At 43.4% G+C, this 16,559-nt stretch overlaps 1 protein-coding gene across 2 annotated transcripts in view; it reads left to right on the top strand.

Moving 5' to 3' along the window:
* NAALADL2 (N-acetylated alpha-linked acidic dipeptidase like 2) overlaps positions 1-16,559 on the top strand; it is a 4,115,865-nt gene that overhangs the window by 611,692 nt on the left and 3,487,614 nt on the right. The gene's annotated exons all lie outside the window — the stretch shown is intronic.

Genomic DNA, 16,559 nt, shown 5'->3' with positions numbered 1-16,559 from the left:
TTATGTTTAATTTCATGGTGTGCCAAATTAGCATCGCAACATAATAATAGTAATGCCTAGAAAACAAGAATGTGTTGTCTTTCATAAGAAATGTTGACCAGCAATTAATGTTTTTTTTTATATCTTTCTTTCTGCAAAATGGTATTGTTTTACTTGTATTTTTTGCCATTAAAATAGAGTACTTGTTGATAAAAATACAACATTCAATGTTAGTGAGCAATTGTTAATATTCACTTTAAACTAGGGTATGTTGTCTATTCAGCCTTTGTGTGGTTAACTTACTGACAACATTGCAATCTACACCGAGGCAGTCATCATAGAAGGGGCATAATGGTCCCTTTAAAAACCACTACTATAGCAATAATCACCCATCCCATGGGCTGGAATGGGTGATAAAAGCCAGAGCAAGGGCATTTAACCAGGGTCCGAGGTGCGGGTATCACCCTTGCTAGCTCGTGGAATGGATGATTATTGCTATTAGCACCCCGGGTTGCCAATCCAGTAACCCGGGGTGCTGAGAGCAAAGTATTGTCTTTGAATGAACGGGACACCATGGCCGTCATGTATCAAGAAGGCAGGGTTCTGTATGAAGCCCCTCTTCCATTTCTATGGCAGCTACAATTGAGCAGAAGTAGCAGAAGCTGCACCTGGTGCTGCTGCCACATTAATCAGTTAAGTGTGGATGGGGGGGATTAAAACTAATAAGGGAAGGGAGGGTGGGGTTATGATGGCAGGACGGGGGATGCAGCCTTCAGGTTGCTCACAATGCCAACTTGGATTAGTAGATTCAGCCCGCGATCCGGGCAACCTCATTGGTTGCTCCCCCATTCCAGGGTGCTAATAGAAAGTCATATTCATGCATACTATGTTATATTCTCATTGCATTTTCCTTTACAAGAATATTTGTGTATTCCTCGAGAACCATTGATACTACATAGCTAGAAAAAAGTTTCACAAACTCTGTTCTTTACCTTACTGGACTTCCCTAAAAGTAGAAGTTGTAGTAGTTTGGCATTTATATAGTGCCTTTACCCAATTAGTATAGCCTCAACGTGCTTGTGGTTGGAACACCCTCAGGGACCGAAGTCCAAGGTATGGGAAAATTGTGAGAAGTATACAAAAGTGTGTGTGCATTTTGCCAGGATAGGGAGTTAGGTGGGCTGGCTGAGCTCCAGTAAGCTACTCGTGAAGGTCAGGGATGTGGATGGGTGCTGTGGTGGTCAGTAGAGTGGATGAATGCAAGAGATTTGTTATGTGTCCAGCTAGACCAACTATTGTCGTAGGTCACTGCTGCATTCTGATGGCAGAGGGGTTGTGCTTTGCGTTTTAGTCTGGTGCATGGAGGTGAGAATATTATGTTTCTAGCTAGATCCCATTTGTCGTAGGTCATCACTGCATTCTGACGCATCAGGGTGGGTAGCTGTGCATGTGGCAGTCGTCCACGGAAGTGGTGTGAGAATACGTACCTAGAGGTTCATGTAGAGCTTTGTTTTTGATGTAGCTGTCTGATCATATTGTCAGTATAATGGGGTACCCTTATAAATTCTTCTAAGCTCATTAGGCAGACAATCCAAATACATCTTTTAAGCACAGTAGACAGGCTACTCTCATAATCTTCTAAGCGGAATATCAAGGGTACCCTCATATATCTTCTATGTGCAACTCATTGGCTATCCTCAAATCTTCTAGCTACAATAGACAGGCTACCGTAATACATCTACTAAGTGCAAGAGACAGGATATCCTAGTTCATCTTCAAGCACCATAGAGAGGCTATCCTAATATATCTTCTACTGCAGTAGACAGGATACCCTCATAGATCGTCCAGTGTTTTAGACAATCTGTCCTCATATACCTTCTAGGCACAATAGACAGGTTATCCCTAAAAATCATTGTTTTATCTTCGTTTTATTTATTGGTGATTTGGTAAAACCATTTACACCATACAGACACAAAAGCATAAAAATGAAAACATACATTATACGTCCAAATACTAGTAATAATTACATACACATATATAATTCAAAATTCAAAGGTTTACATACTATATAGATTTTTTTTCCTAAAATTAATCTTCTCTAGTTAATGCCAAACACATAAAACTGCCACATTCAAGATGGAACTTTCTACAGCAAATATAATAGCACAGTATTGATCAGTGTGTACATTTTCCATTCTATGTGTCATTTTACTATAACCTTTTTTTGCACACGTCTTCAAAAATGTTACACAAAAAAATCAACTCTGCCTTTAATCCATCAACTCTGGGTGCTCCATCCTCCATAGGTCCACCAGACTCCAATTAATCAAACTTCTATTTAAAGACCCAAAGGCCTTAGTTTTATGGTAGTGTTTACCGACCTATTTATATTTGGGCCAATTGTGCAGTTGGAATCACTACCCGCAAATAAATAGCTTTTCTGTAGTTTGCACTTCTGTTCAGACGTTTGGGAGAAAAATCCTCATTGTAAGTATTGGGTGTGTAGGAGTTATAAAGGCACACTTCCTTGCCTTCCAGGTGGCCCAGCGCTATGAAAGATCTCCCTTCCGGGTCTGAATGACACATATCCAGGGCCACCCCATCTCTTGATCAATTAACCTAGATTATCTTGGAGGAGGTGCCTCCCCTGAAGAAAGGAAATCTCAACTTTTATTTCCAATACGCTCTCACTCTGCACCTTTTAGTACAATTGTTCAAACTCCTCACATTCCATGTCTTGATTTTAACCAACCCAACCATAGTGGTATACAGAGTAGTACCTCCTCCCACTCACCAAATGTTGCCTGTCTAGGTTCATCATTAGGGAATGGAGATCTTACCATAGCTCTTACATCCAACAAACAAGAATACCACCCCTGAGTGTCCAACCTCTCAACGGATAATCTTCATCTCATTGTTTCAGTATTTGATAACCCAAGATGTATAACCAACCCCGATATAACCAACAGAACGTTTAATACAATAAAACCTCTCGCGGCAAACAGCCGTCCAAGAGGACCAAGATGTAAGGCTCGTGTGCACAGTCCGTACCTCAAGGGGACCTTACAAACAGGAATACCAGCCACAAGTTCTGATTGATTACCATAAGAACAGCCGATTTCCATCCAGAAAGGCCCAAGATCTGCCTTTAAGCATCCGTGGAATTTAAAAGAAAGGTTGGTACATGCATACGAACAACCCAGAACACAGCAATCCACTCAATCCACCTTATGGGCATTAACACCAGTAGTGGGGCACTTTAGATGTGGCCAGTGTTCAGTCTGCTGTTTGACAAAAGATATAGAAGAGATTGATCTGCATGGCTTAAAGTGGAAACTTCAATCATTTACCAACTGTGTTAACACCACTCTTGTTTGAAGTATAAAGTACCTGAAGAACCATTGGTTGCTCACTATAAGGAAAATCAACATAAGCATACTCTCCACTGCCTCCCAGATACTTTTATCACTGTCTTCCCAATTATAGACATTAATGAATGAACATATAAAAGGTGTTGACTTGTTCTGATGCTGCTTTCAGCTCCTTAGTGTTTTGAAACCGCTAAGACTGTATCTAAATGCAGAAATGCAAGTCATTTTCAGATTTGTTAGTATATGCAAAGAGTGAAATCATGTTGTTTGTAGCATGGCTGGTTTATACTCAGTTTGGATACTTTGGTGCAAATACGAAAAGCAGCGTGGCTGGAATGTTAGCTGTTGGCATGAGAGAACCGGAATTGCTGATCCGCCTGATATTGGAAACAGGGCATTTTGATTTAAACAAAAGGCTGGTTGTTCCTGCAAGTAAGTTGTTGTTTTCTTTTTCATTTTTGCAGTGTGTGCTAGTAGACCAGTCCTTTATTGTATCTGTTTTCTACTTTGAGCCATACAGAAAGGGCACGTTTAATAAATAATTGTGTCTGTGTTCACCAAACACTACCATGAATGCCGAATTAGTAAATTATGGTGTCTGTAATATCATCTCAGCTGTATATAGTTGAGCATTAGAAATGCGAACAGGAAGTTTTGCCAGTATTCATTTAAATCAAAGATATGATACGCTTTATATATCAAACATTGGGAGTTGATTTGAACACTCTTGCAATTGACAGTAAGGCCGACTATCCTGAGCCAGATAGCTGGATATGATTATAAATAACTAGGATGTGGCAAGACATTGAATAGTTAGCATTCTTGTGTCCTTCGTTTGACAGAGCCTTGTGATTTGGGAAAGGAGATACGAATGCTAATACAAGTCGGGAAATCAGTTCCAAGGCTCCACATCAATCCAGATTAGTGTGGAAAAGAAAAAAGGAGGTATATATTATCTTCAACCTAAGCGTGATTGACTCACAAATGTGTAAAATAATATAGTAGTGTAAGCTTCTGTTTTCTAAGAAGAAGTTGAAATGCTGATGGGGATTCAATCCACCGAAAGAGAAATATATATATACAGAACATTTCTCTAAACACGCAGAAATAAGAAAGATGTTACTGTCAAGCTATGCCAGTTTGTCTGTGTTTGGAAATGTAACCAGTACTACAGAGATCAGGTGTTAATGGATTATTTGGGTTTATAGTCATAATCTCGAATACAAATATGTCGAAAGTCATAATGTCGAAAAAATAAAGTCGAAAACAAAAATGTCGAATTTCTTTTTTTTTGTTGATTTTTATTCGAAATGGGGGGTTCCCCCCAACCCCCCTTTTTTTTTTTTATGTTTTACCCCTTTTTTACCACTGGAACCCCAAAAAAACATGTAAATTAAAAAAAAAAAAATTCGACATTTTTGTTTTCGACATTATTGCTTCGACATTATTGTAATTCGACATTTTGTTTTCGAGATAATGACTGGACACCCATCTAATACCAGAGTTCCTATGGCCTGATGATGGCACCGTTGACGATCAGATGAGAATGTCTAGGACGGATATCTCTCATATTAGGTGCCGAAACACAATGGGCCTCATTACACGGACGCCGGTGAACCATGGCGCTATTAGCGCCATGGTTCATGCCGGTAAAATACCAGCACCACCTTGGTGGAAAGGGGAATTACCGCCCTATTCCAAGGTTGGTGGGGCGGTAATTCCCCCTTCCACCATTGCCCTTCCCCATTCCCATTTTTGCCCCATAGGGCTCTATGGGAATGGGGAAGGCGCTAATTACGGTACCGCAAATTGCGGTACCGTAATTAGCTCCCTGGTCCCTTTGCGGGTTGGTTTTTAACGCCTGCAAAAAGCAGGCGTTAAATTCCCCAACCCGCAAAGGGACCTCGTAGTAAGGCGGCAAGGATTTACCGGTACCGGTAAAATACCGGTACCGGTAAACCCTTACCGCCATCCGTGTAATGAGGCCCAATGTGTCGACGTATAGTCTGCCAAATAAATGTGTGAGTCAGCTGTCCTTTTTGTTTGCTTTGGTCATTCACATATCATGCCACCTTGCTGATAGAATACTGTACTAATTAACATCTAGAGTGATTGTTACTATACAGATATCGTGATTTCAGGAAACCTCTTAAGTACATTATAGGTGGAACGTGTGTTTGGTTGCCAAGGTTGTGAATTCACCGGATCCTGTTTTGGTTTTGTTGTGGTACAAAAATAAAGTAACACTGTCACTTTTGTATACTAAACCCACAGTGTGACAAAGGATTTTTTTTAATTTTTTTTAAAATATGTCTTTGGACGTCCATGACATTTGGCAAAGAGATGACACCATGTTTGTTTGTTGTCATAAGAACTGTTTTTTATTAAAAAATAATTAAATATATATATTTTTTTTTACAGATTTCTGGTAGAAGTGCAGTGCAGTCTATCAACCATAGCACTTAGCATAGCTTAATGTTACTGATGTACACGTTAAAGGGAGTGTTAGTCTGTATCCTTTTTGTCTTAGATTATATATTTTCTACCCCTTACAATACAGGCCCCTGATCCCACAAAAAGGTGGAACGTACCCATCGTTTTTCTACCCTTTGCTTAAAACGATCCATTTTCGTTTGTTTTTGGTGCATGTTCACTTTTCTGCTCGGCATTGTAACTTCCATCCCATAGAAAGGGGCAACCAGCACCATCAGATAAAGTGGATGACAGGGGGAATGTATTCACCTCTGTTGCCCCGGGTGGGACAAATATCTCCTGCATTTGCTGGCTATCTCGTGCAACGTTTACCCAACCACCAGATTCTACCTTGAGGGTGCCACCATCAGAAGTTCCTACCTATTCGGGTGGGCAATTTCGTATGCTGTCCTGGTTCTCACTCCATCTGGGCAGTCTAAGAGATCCATACCGCTCCGTAGTATTCATGTTGCAGCAGTCATCTTAGCTGTGGCGTCGCAAATGGTGGAGGGAAGCTCTTTTTTCTGAGGGTGCTGATCTCTGTGTTATCCGTTATCTTCGGGCCGAGTGGTTCACTTTCCTTTCGCACACTTTCTGGTACAATCTCAACCACTTTGAGTGGCTTCCAGCGACATATCGGGTGTAGGATCTCAAGGTCATTCCGAGGGCGGGGCACAGTCACATCCGTGCGCACTGGCTCTGAAAACATGACTTATTCGAGTGATTAGTTTAATTGAAATGGCCTGTTAATTCTTTGATAATTTCATGGTTATAATTAAATTCATTCCATAAGGGCATAAACTTTAGAATTGCCATTCAAATATGATAAAGTGTGTGTGGATCTCTGTTTGAATGTGCAATGTTACTTCTGCATTATACAGTGTATTTTCATTATCGAGACAACAATAGGAAGGATGTATTATGATGAAAAATATGGTTTTTCATGACAACCCCAGTTTATTTGTAGTTTTTTTGTTGACTTCTACTGTTGTGAGGTGGGCACCACCTGCATTTGAATTCATCTATTGTTTCGAATTATACATAACATTGTGTAAGTATCCAGGACTGCATGGCATCACTGCAAACACCCGGTCTAGAGATTCAATATTGTTTATCCTCTATCTGTTGTAAATAGTTGGTGTCTGACGAGCTTGCATTTACATTTTAAAACTATGAACACATAGGCGCCAGCACTCTATTTCCACCCACGCAGCCCCAAGGGTATTTTCAGATAAATGGGCACAGCATTGACTCTGCACAGGACTTAAATGGGTTGAGATTTGCTTTTTAATTGAGGTATTTTGGCTCATCATCCTTATTAGGCACAGTTTTTCGGAAACAAGGGGAAATCATTTTACTTCCAACTTCAAAAAACGGAGCAACATGCTCTGACTTGAAAATCTTACCTGACTCCCGATTACTCTGTTTTTTTTGTTTTTTTTTCATGGGGGGGGGGTCGTTTTTGTAGTTTAAAGGAGGAACACACACATATGCTGCTTATCTGGAAGACTGTGGAGAAGGTGAAGAAAGCAATTGGGAGGTCTGGAGGAAAAGGTCTTATAATGCATGCCATGGTGGTTCTGCTCCCCCGTATGGTTAGATGTTGATGCTGGGGGGGGGGGGGGCATCCGGGTTGGAGGAGTGGCAAAGAGCTTGCCAGGGCTTAGTGCAGAGTTTAGGTGCCTGAGTTTGCATGGCTCATTAATTCAGATGGTGCTGGGGTCAAAGCAGGGACACTTTGACTCAGGTGGTGAACGGACTGATCTCTTGCAGCCAATTGGGAGTTTTGGTACTGATGCATAAGGATGGTGTCACCAGGGGTTAAGGGGTGTAGTGGGGTGGGGCCTCATGAAGACCAAAGGCTGATGTTAAGAGGTTCTGGCTCGAGATGGAATGAACCTGGTTTGGGTACTGTCTTTGCTTCATGGGTCCACCCTCTTCTAGTTCTGGCAGGGGACCAGGGGGGTGGACCTTGGCTGAATGGGGACACTGCCAAAGGTTGGCTGTGCAAGCCCTTGGCGTGGCAGACATTGGAGAAGGCGACACCTGTCCTTTGATCTTTTTCCCTTACTCATTTTATTACTCTTTACTTACCTTTTATTACTCCTTTTTTAATATAATCCGTATGTTCCTAGGATGTGCTGAGGGTAGGCTATTTATCTAGAACTTTTAAGACAAGACATGTCCTGTGCACATGTTGAGCCCATCACACACCCAGAGTTTTCCTTTATATTCACAATATATCAATCTCAAACCATCTATCATCTGTGTACGCCCCTTCTCAATCACCACCAGGTATTACTTCAACATATTTTCTCTTAAATCAAACCATTTCCCAGTCAATTTAACCCAAGCAGAATATGGTCCTACTCTCCCTGTGTGTTACTTTAATGCACTGAATTCAGACAAGGTTTGCACACTTTGAGAGTGCAATGGCGGTGAGCTGGTGCAGTTTCCAAAACGTAATAATAATAATAATAATAATAATAATAATAATAATAATAATAATAATAATAATAATAATCTGTTTCTCATCAAAGATTTCAGGGTGTTGCTGTTTTACAGGCTGGTTTTTCAGGGTGGATTGTGTAATTGTTACGGGGTGGTATCACAAATTCAAGGTATTGATATTTGACAGTTGTGCAAGCGTGTTTTTCTGTATAGTGTGTTTTTTGTTTTTTCAATTTCATACACTGAGCATGTTTTTGTGTTCGCATATGTATTTCCTCCATTTCTTTTGGTGAATTTTTCCTTAATCACAATCTGAGTGTACTGCACGGATGCACATGTTGTGCTCACATACGTTATGTATTCTGCATGGTAATTGCACTTATTAATATTCCAAGTGTATTGGTAACCTATATGCTTATTCTGATCATCTTGTCTAGGCTGTCTGATTGTATTGCATGTATGTTTACCTACTTTGACAGATTCTTGTTTGTTGGGGGTTGACATATATTTGTGTTTGTGTGAGTGTGCAGGGTATTATGTACATATATCATTCAGACCATGTGTCTGTATATATATTGTCTATGGATAAGGGGATTATTTACATGTGTAATATAGTGCATGTGCATCCATTCATTCTGAATGCTGTGTTGGTAGTTACCATATGGGGTTCATTGAGCATGGATTTAAAAAAAAGTGTATGTCTTTAGTTTGGCGGTTTCTTTTTTGTATGTCTTTTTTATTTCTGTAGCCTGTATAACTGTATAGAGAAAAAAGCGAGGGTTGTCATGAAAATCTCAAAAATCAAATACACACATTATTAGGCATTCTTTCTTTAAATGAACACATCTATGAAACTTTGCCACATTGTCAACGCATGTTTGCGTTTGACTTTATCAGTTGCTTACCAAATCTGGAGAATTGTAACATATGAGGTCAACCCTTTCCCACGCTCGCAGGTAAGTTTCCATGTAACCTTAAGTTTCGTATTACTAATGCAACACTATATATCATACATGTATATATAATCCAACTGTTAAAGAGCTTGGCAATATTTGCATCATATGTTGTGAGCATGAAAGTTATTGTCTTTCAATATCTGTTCATCAAATAGTCCCATTTTCTGCGATGCTTTGCAGAGTTTACTATGCACAGGATAACCAAAAACGAGTACAATCTAAAAGGGATGTCGCTAACTTAGAGCCCCTCTTTTGGAATAACCTACTAGTAAACTGCCAATCATCAAACCCAATTAATTTTCGTAAAATGATTACACCATTGTGTTTCATGTTTGCTGCCCAAAGAACAGATGGTATTCCCTGATAGAAAACGTAAGTGTGTGTGTTTTGTTGCATTCCAAACTCACACCGGTATATCTATACATAAGTAATAAAGGGCTAATTGTGTTTAAAAGGAGGCATACTATCGAGTATTATCTGCATGTTCATAAATCTTTGATCATAGCTCCTTGTTTCGTCTTCTTACCAAAAACCTTGACAGCTTGTCTTCACAAGTTGTTCATTTTATGTGATTCAGCTTTGTATATTTTTGCAAAAAAAAGTACCAATTATTTTGATTAATCTTAATAGCATTCAACATTAAACCATCTAGTGGAATTTAATCTTTTCTGTGTCAGTTGGGCTGTCAGTCATTGGATGTGGCAACATACGGATTTAATTGCAAGTGCCTCATTCACAAATAATTTCCAAATAAATCCCATTGAAAAATGCTTTCTGTAATTTGACGTAAGGCTGAAAAAGTGCACTTTGTGCAGCAAAACAGTCTGAATGATTTTCACAGAATGCTCTTCACTTTGGGCCTGTGCACCTTGGCCAAGTAGATTGATTTCCATGGCGTTAGCTCCGCATTAGTGCAAAAATAGGGCCTGCTCAAGGACAGAGAAGGGGGCGAAATATGCATGAACTCTCATTAAGTTGCAAAGAAAGGGAGTGACAAGGGCAGGGGCAGAGTGTTACCAGAGAAACTCTCAAGTATGTCCATCAAAGAAAAACAAACGCAATTCATAAAAAAATATTGCGTCTTTTGGGCAAACACCAAAGTCTTTGAAAATTATTACTTCTTGCAAACAGAGAAAACATGGTATTTCCTTTGTTATGTATGATATTTTTATGTGTTAATGTTTATTTGTCTAAACCAGCTACACAAAATAAAAAACATAACAAAATGAATGTCTCTGAAATGCACTGCCAATCAAAGCAGAACACAGTATAAAAGCGCCGCAGAAGCATAATGAAACCCAACGAGAATGACGGATCACATATTGCTAACACTTGTGCTTCCAAAAAATACAAGGAGGAGGGAAGGCCCCAGAGGATTCCACATTGAACCATCGTCTTTCCGATGCCTAATCGGGAAGCATATGCCAATATCGTTTTCCCCCACATCCTAGACGTGGTCAGGGAATTTGAGGCTGATCATGCATAACACACCCTGCTCTCTCATGAATTTCTTCTGTATTTGAATGTCTTATCTGTCCTTCACGTTATGGTCATTGGTTCATTCCAGCTGACTACAGCCATGTTAGGGGAAATGTCCCAGTGCACACAATCCTGTTGCCAACATCATTGCATGGATTCATATCCACATAGATATCTTGTGCATTCCGTGGGCAAGGCAACAAGTGACCCAGGAGTTTTGTCCCGTCTCATAGTTCTCGCTGCCCATCAGATCCCATATCCCAGATTAGTTTCAATGATGAAAGAGGGTAAGTCCTGTCTGCCTAAATTTAACACCCTGAGAATACCTGTCATGGAGCAGCAATGATTGTGTGCACTATCTCCTTAGGGACCAACCAATCCAACCTTCACAAACTCCAAGTCATTCAGAATAATGCCATTAGAGCAGCATTAAATATACCGAGAAACAATTACATCTCCACCGACATACGCAATCTTCACTGGCTTCCTGTTAAGCATAGACACTCTTTAAAAACACTGGCCCTGACTCACAAGTGCTTGTCTAACCAGGAACCTCTGTACTTAGCCAACCGATTCACACTGCATACTTCCACACGGCCCGTGAGAGCTGCTCTGTTCTACCCAAGAAGAGAGCGCATATCCAAGCCCGCGTCCCTGCGGCATCTAACAACTCGGTCGAACTCTTTAAAATCTGCAAGGAACTGGCCAATCCTGCCACAGTCTCTACCTCTACTGTCCCCTCCCAGGCCCTCTGTACGGCACTGGCTTCACATTTCATCTCTAAAACCCAGGACATCCTGTCCTCTCTCTCCTCCTCCCCCCTGCCCCCATTCCCTGCTTTTCCTCTGGCCTCTCTGCAGCTACCTCTCCTCCCTCCCTCCTTCTCTGCCTTTCTCCTGTTCTCCACAGACAAGGTTGCTATACAAGTCTGATCTATGAAAGTCTCATCATAACAGGTTCAACCCTCTTCCTCCAAAACCATCAAGGGCCACATCGACTCCCTTGCTCCTGCCCTGGCTGATTTCTGCAATCACTCCTTTGCCACTGGAGTCTTCCCATCTCCCCTGAAGCACTCCCTTGTGGACCCCCTTCTCAAAAAACCCACTGCCGACCCCTCCTGCCCGGCCAACTATCGCCCAATCTCCATCACTCCCTTCCTGGGCATTTCCTGGAGAAACTGCCCATCTCCCAGCTCAATCTCCACATTAAATCTGTTGGCTGTCTTCATGACCATCAGTCTGGCTTCACAGCTGACAGAAGCATGGAAACTGCTCTCCTGAACATCCGTGAAGACCTGCTCTCCAACCTTGACTCTAACACCCCTTACGTTCTCATCCTGCTTGATCTCTCTTCTGCCTTTGACACAGTCAATCATGCCATCCTGCTCAACCCTCTCCGTGATACCCTGGGTATCACTGGTCAGGCTCTGGCATGGCTGACGTCTTTACTCTCTGACCGACCCTCCCAGGTCCAACTTGGGTCCTTCCTCTCTGCTATTTTCCCTTTACCTGTGGTGGCCCCCAGGGGTCTAACCTCTCTCCCTGGCTGTTCAACCAATACCTGACACTCCTGGCCCACCGCATCGCTGCTCTCTGCCCCAATTTTCAGTGCTATGCGGATGACACCCAGCTCATCTTCAGGCTGCTCTCTTCCTCCTCCTCCATTTCCCTCATCTCTGACTGTCTGTCTGCTATCCAGGAGTGGTGTGCTGCCAATGACCTCTGCCTTAATGCCTGTAAGACTGAGATTCTCCCCATTGGCACACCCGCACCCTTCTTCTCTCCAGCTCTCTGGCCGGCCTCCCTTGGCCCTCTTTCTGTTCCCACCTACAAGGCTTAAAACCTTGGGGTCATCTTCGACTCTACACTCTCCTTCTCTCCTCAAATCTCTGACATCTCTTAGAAGTCACACTACCAGCTGCACCTCCTCAGAGGTATACTTCCTTTCCTCTCCTTCCCCCAGAATCTCACTGTCTCCAGAGCTCTGATCTCTCTAGGCTGGACTATTGCAACAGCACCTTTCTAAATCTGCCTGCTTCTACTCTCCGCCCTCTTCAGCTTATGCAGAACAGGACCGCAAGACTTGTCCTCTCAAGCTCTTCGCTCATCTACCCCAAACTCCCTCAGTGTCAGTCGCTTCTCCAAGCAACGAGTTGGTGGTAGAACTCTTTCTTCGGCTGGTGCCTCCCTCTGGAACAGCCTGCCTGCATCCTGGAAACTTGACGAGAATCATCTTCGATTTCCGAAGCACCTCAAAACCTTTATCTTCGCTTCTGCTTTTTCTCCTCCTCTCCCTTACTGACTTCCTGGCTGACACTGAATTTGCACTGGTTATCTTCCCCTGCCAGTCGCACTCCTGCACTGCCTTCCCAGCTACCCCCAAACTTGGGGAGTGGTTCTGTATCCTTACAGTCCCACCACGAGCACTTGACACCTGATGTCTGCACTTATCCTTGCACTTGCCACATGTGGGTCGTACTTTTACTTATTATTTTTATTTATTTATTTTTTGTTTGATTCTTATCCCATGTACTGCACTGTCCTCTCCCCCTTCTCCCTTGCACGTCTCCTCCTTCCCCTTCTCATGTACTTGCGCGATCTGAATGACACCTGGCCTAGTAGGATCATTGTCTGGCCTCCCTTGTTCCCCCTCCCCTGCCTCGTCGCGTCTTGGAACACTTGTGTATAGGCACGTTATAAATTCCATATCATATCATATCATAGTCTATATATTCCTAGATTTAAACTTCAAAAAGTTGGTGGCATTAGCTTCCCCGTCCTGGCTTCCAAGCTTTGGAATACCCTCCCTAACGCTATCAGAGCCGAGCCTTCCTTCCATGCCTTTAAGAGCAAAACCAAAGCATGGCTCTTTGCACTTGACATTTAAGACACTCAGACAGACACCCACTTGGCAAACACACTATCGCTCACTTTTGCATGCTGCTGCAGAATTTACATTTATATTATTGCCTGCATTCTTCGCTCTACATATCATGTAATTCCCCTACAGCTGCCACATGTGTTAGAGGAACTGTTTTTCAAGTGGATTGTGTCCTCCAACGTATTCCTCATCTTAGATGTATTCCATCCAGCTTTGATGCTCTTCGGAATTTTTTTCGGCAGAGGGCGCCGTGCATCGATGTCGTCGAGTCAATGGTCCCTCTAAGGCCTCTGTCGAGGGTGACGTCATCGGGTGTATAAATAGCACACGCGGTGCCCGTTGGCCTCAGTTCCATTTTTCCGCAGTTACATTGCTTCGGAAATTCGGCGCGCCTCGAGTTCTGTGAAGAAAATATATATAAACAAGAAGAAATATGTCCACGTCATCGACACCGACCACAACCCCGAGATCAGGTTTCAAGAAATGCAAGTCGTGCGGCTCAAAAATGTCGATCACGGACCTGCAACGTGAGTGTTTGTGGTGCCTCAGAGAAGGCCACGACATGGAGGCCTGTTCGAAGTGTCAGGCTATGACGGGGAAGGCCTTGCGAGAAAGGAGAGGAAAGCTACAGGTAGGTCGGAAGGATCGAAAAGCCTCTAGCGTCGAGTCAAGACCCCATGAGGAGAAATATCCTCGATGCGAAAGGCATCGATCTAGATCCCGAAGCGATTCTCATCGCTCGTCGTCTTCGTCAAAAAAATCGAAGAAACGAAGCCACAGGTGTCCCTCCGCCTCGTCGTCAGACGAGTCTCCGAAAAGGATGAAATGCCTCACGAAACATTCATCTTCCGAAGAGTGGGAAGCATTCAGGGTCAAAATGATGGAGGTGTTTGAGAAGGCGAAGCCTCGGTCTGCGCCTTCTTCGGAAGCCGGCCGGGAGCGTCATCGCTCCGACACTCACGTGCCCTCGAGCCCGGGTGATCGTAAAAGGAAGAATAGGGAACCTTCCAGGACGCCGAGCGATAAACGCTCGAGTCGAGTGGACCGCTCGAGGTCACCGACGCCGTCCGAGACCTGTCACACCTCGAAGGGAAAATCGTCGAAGATTGCCTCGACGCCCTCGAAGCAGACCCTGTCGATGACCAATATGTTGTTGACGCCATCGACGCCTTTATCGACGTCGACGCCGAAACCCTCGGCGCCAAAGGCTCCAACCAAGCCAGGGCAGCCAGAAAAAGAGAAGGAGAAAGTTACAAAACATGTAATTTCTTCAGAGCCTGGTACTACACATCTTCCTCCTCCTCTCCCAGAGAAGGTTTTCAAGCCTCTCCCTAGGAAGGAGTTTTTCAAATCCTTGACCTCAATTTTTGAGGAACAGGAGAGATCTGAGGAGGAAAATGTACCTTTTGGATTGGAATATGGCACCCCAAATTTCCCAGAATGCTTGATCTCAGAGAAAAGCAGAATGAGGGAATTGGTGGAGTCTTTACATAATGCAAGTGGCATTGACACTTCTCCTGAGAATGACTTTGGTAGACCAGATCCAGGAGAGCATGCCAATCCATCTTACCGTCAGTTAATGACCAAGGTGGTAGATTATTTGGGATGGGCAAGACCACCAGCCCAAATCGTCCAAGACGATTTAACAGACATATTGGACCATGGTCCCACTGAAGACCGAGTACTACCTTTTCATGTAGCCTTACAAAACAGGGTGGCCAAGAATTGGGAAACGCTGGATTCTATTCCTCTGGTAAATAAGTCCCTTGCATCAAAATACCACCCAGCCAGTAGCGACTCCGGCTATCTGTCAAAACATCCAACTCCCGAGAGTCTGGTCATACAGGCAGCCACAGCTTCCAACCAACTTGCGTACCCGTCTATCCCTCCAGACAGGGACGAAAAGCGTGTGGATGGTTGGGCACGTAAGGTAGTTTCAGGCGGGAGCATGGCATTAAAATCTGGCAACTCCAGATGTGCCTTGGCAACATTTTCATACACTCTGTGGGAGTGCATCGCAATGGCGGCGGAGCACATACCAGAAGGGGAAGAAAGGGAATGTTTCCTAGCCATCGTTAGAGATGGAAAGGAAGCCATGCAGGAATCCCTTCAATCTGGATTGGACACTGCGGATAGTGTAAGCAGGTCCATGGGCACTAGCACAGTAATGCGCAGGTTTGCGTGGTTACGGAAGTCGGGTTTTGCACCGGAGTACAGAACAGCCTTCTGAACATGCCTTTTGACGGGTCTCACCTTTTTGGCAACAAGGCTGACGAGAACCTTGAGAGGTTGCAGACCTCAAAAGCAGCGTCCAAATCTTTAGGAGTTGCTATTAGGCAACCTCAGCCTTTTCGTGCGCAAGGGCAATCATGGAGGGGACAATCCTATCGTTATCACACCTCATATGGAAAGACAAGAGGAATGGCCAGTCAAAGGGGCCAAAGAAAGGCCACTCGTGGTGGACGAGGAAAACGTGCTAAGCCAGCTCCAGCTGCAGCCTCTTTGCCATCAGCGTCTGCAACATCCGCCACAAAACCACTTTGAGGACTTGCACCACAAAACACCTGTAGGAGGCAGGCTGTTTCAGCATCTGCAAGAATGGTGAGCCATTACTTCAGATGTTTGGGCTCTAGAAATAATAGCCCAAGGCTACTGCCTTCCTTTTCTAAAGCAACCTCAAAGCAATCAACCAGGGAGACACCCGTTGAAGTCTTCAAACCCGCTCCTACAGCAGGAAGTTCTAAGCCTGCTGGAGAAAGGTGCTATAGAACCAGTACCTGCAGTGGAGAGGAACAAGGGATGGTACTCCCCGTATTTTTTGATCCCCAAAAAGGACAGAGGACTGAGACCCATCTTGGACTTAAGAAACTTGAACAAGTTCCTTAGGAAAGACAAATTCAAGATGGTTATCCTTTCTCAGATCCTTCAGGCCCTTCAACTCCAGGACTGGTTGGTGTCATTGGACCTCCAG

Source organism: Ambystoma mexicanum, chromosome 10 (assembly GCF_040938575.1).
Source record: "Ambystoma mexicanum isolate Mex_15411 chromosome 10, UKY_AmexF1_1, whole genome shotgun sequence".
Classification (NCBI taxonomy): Eukaryota; Metazoa; Chordata; class Amphibia; order Caudata; family Ambystomatidae; genus Ambystoma; species Ambystoma mexicanum.
This window is presented reverse-complemented; position numbering and strand designations above follow the sequence as displayed.